This window comes from Mandrillus leucophaeus, unplaced genomic scaffold (assembly GCF_000951045.1).
Source record: "Mandrillus leucophaeus isolate KB7577 unplaced genomic scaffold, Mleu.le_1.0 Scaffold710, whole genome shotgun sequence".
NCBI classification, from domain to species: domain Eukaryota; kingdom Metazoa; phylum Chordata; class Mammalia; order Primates; family Cercopithecidae; genus Mandrillus; species Mandrillus leucophaeus.
The window spans coordinates 1,028,309-1,038,785 of record NW_012107698.1 but is presented as its reverse complement, the minus strand read 5'-3'; the positions used below and the strand labels follow the sequence as shown (position 1 = coordinate 1,038,785).

At 35.9% G+C, this 10,477-nt stretch overlaps 1 protein-coding gene across 3 annotated transcripts in view; it reads left to right on the top strand.

Moving 5' to 3' along the window:
* Positions 1 to 10,477, top strand: part of RSRC1 (arginine/serine-rich coiled-coil 1) — a 435,595-nt gene that overhangs the window by 382,883 nt on the left and 42,235 nt on the right. The gene's annotated exons all lie outside the window — the stretch shown is intronic.

Here is a 10,477-nt window from a genome sequence, read left to right as displayed (position 1 = left end):
ACAAGCAATTCTTTGTGACTGTGACTGAAAAGATTATGCTTTTTCTCAACCAGTGCTGACCATATTGGAAATTTTAGACATTAAAGAAGAGCTGCTTAGAAATTAGAGTATATCAAGATGTTGTTAGAAACTCTAGCAAAGGGTCCATTAAAGAAATAAAATTCCCTGATAATTTTTTAAATAAAATTAATTTTCTTTTTGACAGGTGAAAGAGGCCATTCCCATATTAACCTCTACTGTTAAATGAGTAGCTTATTTCTAACTAAGTTAAGCCAGGAGATGAGTCCCTTTGTTTAACACTTCTTAAAGTAAAAGTTAACATCCCGCCTTTATCTAATTGCTATCAAAGACATTAGTCTATTTGGCTCTAGCATGATTCAATTGCATGAGGTCATGCGGCCTAGCTGTAATAACTTAAAGTGCTTCACTTGGTGATAAGGAAATATATTAAAATGCTCTCAAGTTTATTATTGCCTAAGGTCGTGCTTTATGGTCAGTCCATTTACTGAAGTTTTGTTGTAATAGCACTAACCTGAACTCACATTTTTAAGTCTTTCAATACAAGAAACATGCTAAGTTTTAAGAAATTATGCTTGTATTTTAATCCACTTAAAGTTTATTGTTTTCATTGTTACCACTTGGTAGTGGAGTTAGAAATAGTTTTGTTATCTTGTCACTAAAGCATACATAAAAGGTTTTTTCCTTCAGCCTAAACTTTGAAGGCAAATTTTAAAGCTTTAGAAAAACCCTGCTATGTGAATGGGAAGGCTTTGATTTAATTTCATTTTTACTTTGATTTCAAATCTTTCTTTATACTTTCATAAATAACCAAATGCAAGCAGATTCTTCCAAGTCCACCCTTTGTATCCCACATGAGCATGTGCTGCTTCATTAGGCTGGCTCAACCACCTGGTGTGGAATCTGGAGCCTCAAGAGACTATCTTAACATCTGGCATTAGCTACAATCTTTGTATATGTATGCTTAATCTTTTTATTGACATTTTATAAAGAAAAAATGTGGGACAAATTATGAATGGATATAGAACAAAACAAAATAAAGTTATAGTTTATTTTTATATATAGAAACAAACCAGTAAAAAACATGGGTAGTATTCCAAATTAATTTATCTTCAAATTTAGTGTGATATATGTTATATAAAAGATACTTATGTAAAATATTGTTGGTTGAGTTATTAACCTAGGGTCAAATGCAATCATCCTTAAAAAGAAATTATACACTTTGTTCTGCAATTGAATACATTGTCGTAGCTTTTTTAGTATCATTTCTAATAGAGTAAAATTTTGGATGATTTGATAGTAAAACAGGAAAAGGGATTAGTATCTTACTAACTTTCCGAAAGATAATATAGTTGAGTTTCTGAACTAGGGAATATTGAGATAATGTATGAAAGCAAATGTTTTCTTATCACAGAACAACTAACATTATCCATTATGTGCTGAAAAAACATAAAGGGAGTTATTGAATAAATATAACTGAACTAGTTACAATGTAAACAAAGTGCTGTAGCTTGTTTTTCTATGAAAATCTCTTTCTTTACTACCTCAAGTTTTTTTTTGTTCGTTTTTTTGAGATGCAGTCTCACTTTGTTGCCCAGGCTGGAGTGCAGTGGCGCCATCTCAGCTCACTGCAAGCTCCGCCTCCCAGGTTCACACCATTCTCCTGCCTCAGCCTCCCAAGTAGCTGGGACTACAGGCATCCGCCACCACACCCAGCTAGTTTTTTGTATTTTTAATAGAGATGGGGTTTCACCGTGTTAGTCAGGATGGTCTCAATCTCCTGACCTCATGATCCGCCCGCCTCAGCCTTCCAAAGTTCTGGGATTGCAGGCGTGAGCCACCGTGCCTGGCCCCTTCAATTTTTTTAAAGGATTAAAAGAAGCTAAATTATTCTTAGTGCAATTATTTAAATTATCCTGTGTATTTAAAATGGAGCAAAACTGGACCATGTGCAGAAAATAAAAGTAGTATGTAGTGATGTAAAGTATCATTTTATTTGTATATTTATGGATATAGTTATTCCATTTAGTAGTATTTAAATTTTTAAAAGCAAATTAAGAATGAATTATCAAATAAAGTAGAGCCATCATTTTTATCTACTTAATTTAGATAAAGTAGACATTACACTTCATAATATATTTACTTGGATATGGGACAATGTTGAGAATATATGTGATAGATCTGTAGGTGAATGGAGAGAAATTTGTGCTTGGAGCCCAAGACATGGAAACTGACCCTGATCTTAATCTGCTGACCTGCTGAATGATCTTGATTAGTGTTCATATTATACACATACTGCTAAGATTGGGAAGATTGTGCAGCTACTAAATGCATTGCTATTATAACTTAAAAGGACAAAGATTAACAGCAGTGTTGAACACTAATGTAATATAACAGATTTATACCAAGTGTGATTTTAGCAGTTGAAGACAAATTTTTCTAATAGTTTGTGGAGGGAGTAGAGATGTCATTTATTATTCTGATATTTATGAGGTCAGTACATTAAGCTATATAAAACTTTTGCTTTTCAATAATTATCTTTTGCTGCCCTATTTTAATATTAACTGAAACTGATAATTTTATCATAGTTTTCCCAGCTAATGTGGCTTATATGATAGCCATCTCATTTCCTGTTGTCTCCTAGGAAATAGCCCAGAAGAAAGAGGTGTAAAATAAATAAAATCATAATTAAAGCAGTACGTTCACTGAAAACTTCTTTGTCCGTTTAAGATTTTTAATTTGGCAAATATAAAAATGAGAAGTGTTCTTCATGTGGATCCCTAGTGATCAGAAATTGTTCATGGTACCTTATGTATGGAATGATATAAACTTGAACTGACTTTCACAGCCAGATCACTCAGTCTATTACAAAATTATCCAGGAGTATTGGAGAGGCAGGATTTTGCTTTGTTTTGTTTTGTTTTGGTGTTTCTTGCCTGAGTTAGATATGACTCTTGGGATCCCAAATAAAGAATGTTAAGGCTTTTGGTATAATTGGCTGTGTTATAATAAAATTGTATGTTTTAACTGATTGACACCTGGTAAAGGGGGACTTTAACTGAAAATTTTAGTTAAATTGTTAGCCATTTTGAATGTTTAACAATTTAATATTTATGGACATGTGTTTGATTATCTTTGATTATCAAATTACATGCTGAAGTAATGAAAGTAAAGATAACTCAGTATAATTTTCATGTATGATTATATAGAACATATCAACAGTGAAAAACTTTTACTTTTGACACATCATGCTATGGGTTGGAACATTCTGAGTGGAATGTTCTTTATCCAGAGGTTTTGCCTTTTTTTATAGAATATGAAAAGGAAGGTGGTGTTTCAAAGAGAATATTTTAGATCTCAGTAGCATTTTTATGAGTTTTTTAAACCTGTGTGTATTAGTCCATTTTTACACTGCTATAAAGAACTACCCGAGACTAGGTAATTAATAAAGAAAAAAGGTTTAATTGACTCACAGTTCCACATGGCTGGGGGAGGCCTCAGGAAACTTACAATCATAGTGGAAGGCAAAAGCAAAGCAAGGCATGTTTTACATGGCAGCAGGAGAGAGAGAGCGGGTGAGCAAGGGGGAACTGTCAAACACTTTTAAACCATCAGATCTCATGAAACTCACTCACTATTACGAGAACAGCATGGTGGAATCCACCCCCCTGATTCAGTTACCTCCCACCAGGTCCCTCCCTTGAGACGTGAGGATTACAATTCAAAATGAGATTCAGGTGGGGACACAGAGCCAAACCATATCACTCTAAGTTGTATATATGTAATGCAAGCTTTTCCTAAGTGTTAAGTAATAACCTAAGACAGTCTTTAAAGCCATAATGTATTTTCAGTCAAACAGTACTCTTATTATAAGATTAGACAATTTTGAACAAATCTGATCAAAGCTACTATTTGACTGTTTTAGTTACAGAATATTCTCTGAATAGCTGCAGATGGTATAGGAAATTGTTCTAAACATCTTCTGCCCTCCAATATAGTCCAGAAATAGGCTGGGAGGTAGAGAAATTCTCTTTATTTTTCTCCCCCTGCCACTTCCTCTGAAGGAAAGTGCCAGTTGCTTCTGGTTAATTGAGCTTTATCCTGACTTCTGTTCTCACTCTTCAAATTTACATTTTATTTATCTTCTCGGTGCCATTTTATTTCCTCTTTTTCCTATTTAAATTAAGTAAAGTCATAAAATGTTAGAACTGTAAGAAATTGTAAAGATCATAATCTAGTTTAGCTGTCTCATTGCTGTCTTAATTCTACAACTAAGAATTTATTCTCTTCCATCTCCTTTCTATCCCCACCCTGCTCCCACTCCTCCCCTGCAACACACACAGACAACCTTTACCAGAAGAAATGTAGTGAAGAGGAAAAAGCAAAACCAGATCAAGGGGAGAAATGTGTTTCTAAGACTGTGATGCAGAGAAAGGAGCTCTAAATGTCATCTTGCTTGGGAAAGTGGCCATTTCTGTCAGAGAAAAGTGCTCTAGAAGGACAGATAGTAGCCTTATTACGGCAATAAGCTGAAAGAGGCAGTCTTAGTATTTTAATTAACTCTACTGGAGGGGAAGTGGGGATCTTAAGTAGGGTCACAGAATTGGAGGAAGTAGATTGAAGTAAAGTGAGATTTGTCAAATCTCTTTTAACAAATGCTATAAGAAGCCCTAATCATCATCTACTGAGTTGAAGCAGTAGGTCATTGTTCACAACTAAGCAATTATTGAGTACCTTGCATTGGAGACGCCAATAAACTTTTATTCTCCCCAACAGAAGTCTTTGAAGCAGTTGTAATCAGGTCCTGTATTCATGTTTTGAAGTTTAGACTTTTAGTTTGTTTTCTGTTATGGGGTGAGAAGGGAAAGGGGAGACTGGATAGAGAATATTTAGGAAACAGAAAAATAGGAAGTATTTTGTACCCCATACCTTCCATTTAGAGTTACTTCTAAAACAGCTTTTTGTTTTTTAAAGAAATGCTCTATGCCTGAGCCAAATTGGAGAAAATAGATTTTTTGATGTACTGTTAAAAACCAAAATTAGTCAAATTTAGCATACTTCAATTGAACTAAGAATAATTCATGGGTCAAGCACCCCTCGAAACCAGAAGAGGGTCAGAGCGCTTCATTCCACAATATGGGCAGGCAGCATTTATGGACAGAAAATGGAAGTGAGGTACAGAAACAGCCTGGTTGTTTACAACGCAGCATTTGATTCATTTGAACGTGGTCTGATCAGCTGGCCATCTGCGACTGACTGAAGCTCAGCTACTGTGATAGGCTGAGACTCAGCTGGTTGTTACATAAGTATATCCTTATGTTAGGCTTTTGGTTACTTTACCTACTAAGTTAGGTTCCAGTTAGTTACATAAGGACTTGAGTATGAAGGCATCCTTCAGGCCAAATTTAGTTTAATTTATAAATATCCAAGGAAGTAAAAAAAATTAAGAAAGATTTAAGACTAGTATAAACGTACCTGAGATAGATTACAAAAATAAAAGTGGCAGAGAGGGTAGTTTAAAAGACTTAAGCAATGAAATTTTTGAAATTATTTTATCACTTCAATATTAGACAGTCACATGCTGCTTATTGACAGGGATACATTCTGAGAAATGTCATTAGGTGTCATTTTGCAAACATTGTAGAGTATACTCTCACAAACCTAGGTGGTATAGCTTGCTGCACACCTTGACTATATGGTATTGCCCATTGCTCCTAGGCTACAAACCTGTACAGCTAATTACTCTGTAGGCAGTCATAACACAGTGGTAAATATTTGTGTCTCTAAACATAGAGAAGCTGTGGTAAAAATATGATATAAAAGATTTTTTAAATGGTACATCTATATAGGGTATTTAACCATAAATGGAGTTCTAGAACTGGAAGTTGCTCTAGGCAACTCAGTGAGTGTGAGTGAATTTGAAGGCCAAGGACATTACTGTCCACTACTGTGGACTTTATAAACACTGTATGTTAGGCTATACTAAATGTATAGAGAGCATTTTTTCTTCAATAATAAATTAACCTTAGCTTACTGTAACTTTTTTACTTTATAAACTTTAAATTAAATTTAAAAACTTTTTAGTTATTTTGCAATAACATTTAAAACACAAATATTAGACACTGTACAAAAATGTTTTCTTTTTTATACCATTATTCTTTAAGCATTTCCTCTATTTTCAGTTTTTTTAATTGTTTTAACTTTAAAACTTTTTTGTTAAAACTAGGACACAAACACATACATTAGCCTAAGCTTACACAGGGTCAGAATTGTCAATATCAACATCTTCCACCTGTATGTCTTCTCCCACCAGAAGGTTTTTAGGGGCAATAACATGCATGGAGCTGTCTTCTCTTATGGTAATGATGTCTTCTTCTGGAATACCTCCCAAAGGCCCTGCCTGAGGCTGTTACGATAAAAACTACAGTATAGTAAATACATAAACCAATAGCATAGTCATTTATCATCAAGTATTATGTGCTCTACATAATTGTATGTGCTATATTTTTATAAGACTGGCAGTGCTGTTTTGTTTGTTTGTTTCTACCAGCATCACCACAGTTGGATGAGTAATGTGTTGTACCACAGTGTTAGGGTAGCTATGACATCACTGGGCAATAGGAATTTTCAACTCCATTATTATAATCTTATGGAACCACCATTGTATATTTTATAGGCAGTCTGTTACCAACCAAAACATTTTTGCACATTACATAATTTTCTTCATGTACAGCAACATCTCCAATGTGAATTGGGTTTGTTTGTGGAATTTTTTTTTTTTTTTTTTTTTGACAGGGTCTCACTCTGTCATCCAGGCTGGAGTAGAGGGGCGCGATCTTGGCTCACTGCAACCTCCACCTCCTGGGTTCAAGCAATTCTTCCACCTCAGCCTCCTGAGTAGCTAGGACTGCAGGCATGTGCCATCATGCCTGGCTAATTTTTGTATTTTTTGGTAGAGATGGGGTTTTATCATGTTGTCCAGGCTGGTCTTGAACTCCTGACCTCAAGTGATCCACCCACCTCAGCTTCCCAAAGTGTTGGGATTACAGGCATGAGCCACCACGCCCAGCCTCCAGTGTGAATTGTTTATGCAACATTTAGTTTCTGATTATGCACATACCGCCCACAGTCACTCAGAAAACTCAAGTAATTGAAATATGTTTTAGTGACAGCTTAAGTCAGAGGTCAGCAAACTAAGACCAATCAGCCAAATCCAGCCCACCACCAAGTTTTATAAAGTACTATTGAAACAAAAGCCACTCTCATTTGTCTACATATTGTCAATAGCTGCGTTTGTGCTACAGCAGCAGAATTGAATAGTTGTGACAGAGACTGTATGGCCTACAAAGCCTAAAATACTTAGTGTCTTGCCCTTTACGGCAAAAGTTTGCTGATGCCTGGCTTAAATAAGAGTAATTCTAATACCAAAATACAATTACAAATATAATATGAAATATAATATATCTATATATACATACACACATATGTTATATAGGTACAAGTGTACATAAAAGAGAAATTATTGGGGAATGATCTCTTCTTTAGTGGTATTTGTGCCCCTCTACTCCTCTTACCTAGCTTTTTTTGCCCTGCATATTAAATATTAGTATTACATTCTTTATGAAATATATCTAGCAGTACAACTGGGGCATAAAATTTACTTCATGAACAGCTACTCTTCCTCTGAAGAACTGAATTTTGATTTTATGTATTTGTAATATTTTTGCATACTTGGGAGATCAGATTTCTGTTTAAACAGGATAGACTAGTGGTTTTCAAACTTTAGTGTGCCTCAAAATCACCTGGAGACTGATTGTTCCCCTCCCAGAGTTTCTGATTCAGGGGGTCTCAGATAGGGACTAAAGATTGCCTTGCTAACAAGTACACCCAGGTGATGCTGATACAATTGGTCTGGAGACCACACTTTGAGAACCACTGGAATAGACCTTCATTATAGTAAAAGAGTAATAGGGACCCATGAAAAGACAGCATACACTGAGATAGCCTGAGTCTTCTGAAAATTTACCATTCTTTCCCAGAGTTGGCCTTGTGGCATTATGGACATGAATACTGTTTTACAAAACGTGCTGAAGACTGCCCTCATCCACGATGGCTTAGCAGGTGGAATTTGCAAAGCTGCCAATGCCTTAGACAAGTTCCGAGCCCATCTTTACATGTTTGCATCCAGCTGTGATCTGTGATGAGCCTGTGTATGTCATGTTGGTGGCCTCATGACATTTATAGGAAAACCCTATAAAGTCATTGGTTTCAATTGTGTAGTAGTTAAGGACTATGGCAAAGAATCTCTGGCCAAGGATATCATTGAAGAGTACTTCAAATACAAAAAATAAGCAAATGAAAAATTTGGCTCATGGGAAAAAAGAGAGAAGGTTAAGTAGAGATGAAAAGCAGGATATAAAATAGAATATATACTATGAAAAAAATTTTAATTTAAAATTTTTTAATTGTGTAAAAGAATACATAAGAAATTTTACCATCTTAACCATTTTAAGTATACAGTTCAGTAGTGTTATGTATATTCACACTGTTGTACAACAGATCTCCAGAACTTTTTCATCTTTCAAAACTGAAACTCTATACCCATTAAACTATAAGTCCCCCTTCCCTCTCCCGTACCCCTGGCAACCACCATTAGGAGTGTACCTACTTTTTCTTCCACAAGTTGTTGGGGTACAGGTGGTATTTCATTACATGAGTAAGTTCTTCAGTGGCGATTTGTTAGATTTTGGTGCACCCATCACCCGAGCAGTATACACTGCACCATATTTGTAGTCTTTTATCCCTCACCCACCTCCCACTCTTCCTCCCAAGTCCCCACAGTCCATATTGTATCATTCTTTTTTTTTTTTTTTTTTTTTAATGAGATGGAGTCTCGCTCAGCCGCCCAGGCTGGAGTGCAGTGTTGCAATTTCAGCTCACTGCAACTGCTGCCCCCCAGGTTCAAGCAATTCTCCTGCCTTGGCCTCCTGAGTAACTGGGACTACAGGCGCAAGCCACCATGCCTAGCTAATTTTTGTACTTTTAGTAGAGATGTGGTTTCACCATTTTGGCCAGGATGTCCTCGATCTCAACCTCACGATCCACCTGCCTCAGCCTCCCAAAGTGCTGGGATTACAGGCGTGAGCTACCACGGCCAGCCCATTGTATCATTCTTGTGCCTTTGTGTCTTCACAGCTTAGCTCCCACATATCAGTGAGAACATATTCTTCGCTTAGAATAATAGCCTCCAGTATCATCCAGGTTGCTGCAAATGCTGTTAATTAATTCCTTTTTATGGCTGAGCAGTATTCCATCATATATATATATATATATGTATGTTTCTTTATCCACTCATTGATTGATGGGCATTTGGTTTGGTTCCACAATTTGCACTTGTGAATTGTGCTGCTATAAACATGAGTGTGCAGGTATCTTTTTCATATAATGACTTCTTTTCCTTTGGGTAGATGGATACCCAGTGGTGGAATTGCTGGATCAAATGGTAGTTCTACCTTTAGTTCTTTAAGGAATCTCCATCCTGTTTTCCGTAGCAGCTGCATTAGTTTTCATTCCCACCAGCAGTGTAGAAGTGTTCCCTGATCATTGCATCCATGCCAACTTCTATTTTTTTTAATTTTTTTTTATTATGGCCGTTCTTGCAGGAGTAAGGTGGTCTTGCATTGTGGTTTGAATTTGCATTTCCCTGATCATTGGTGATGTTGAGCATTTTTTCATATATCCGTTGGCCATTTGTATATCTTTTTTTGAGAATTGTCTATTCATGTCCTTAGCCCACTTTTTGATGGGAGTGTTTTGTTTTGTTTCTTACTGATTCGTTTGAGTTCTTTGTAGATTCTGGATATTAGTCCTTTGTCAGATGTATAGATTGTGAATATTTTCTCCCACTCTGTGGGTTGTCTGTTTACTCTGCTGACTGTTCCTTTTGCTGTGGAAAAGCTCTTTAGTTTAATTAAGTCCCAACTATTTATCTTTGTTTTTATTGCATTTGCTTTTGGGTTCTTGGTTATGACATCCTTGCCTAAGACAACATCTAGAAGAGTTTTTACAATGTTACCTTCTAGAATTTTTATAGTTTCAGGTGTTAGATTTAAGAGCTTAACCCATCTTGAGTTGATTTTTGTATAAGTTGAGAGATGAGGATTCAGCACCACCATTTATTGAAAAGGGTGTCCTTTCCTCACTTCATGTTTTTGTTTGCTTTGTTGAAGATCAGTTGGCTGGAAGTATTTGGGTTTATTTCCGGGTTCTCTATTCTGTTCCATTGGTCTATGTGCCTATTTTTATACCAGTACCATGCTGTTTTGGTGGCTATGGCCTTATAGTATAGTTTGAAATTAGGTAGTGTGATGGTTCCAGATTTGTTCTTTTTGCTTATCTTGCATTGGCTAAGCAGGCTCGTTTCTGGTTCCATATGAATTTTAGAATTGTTTTTTTCTGG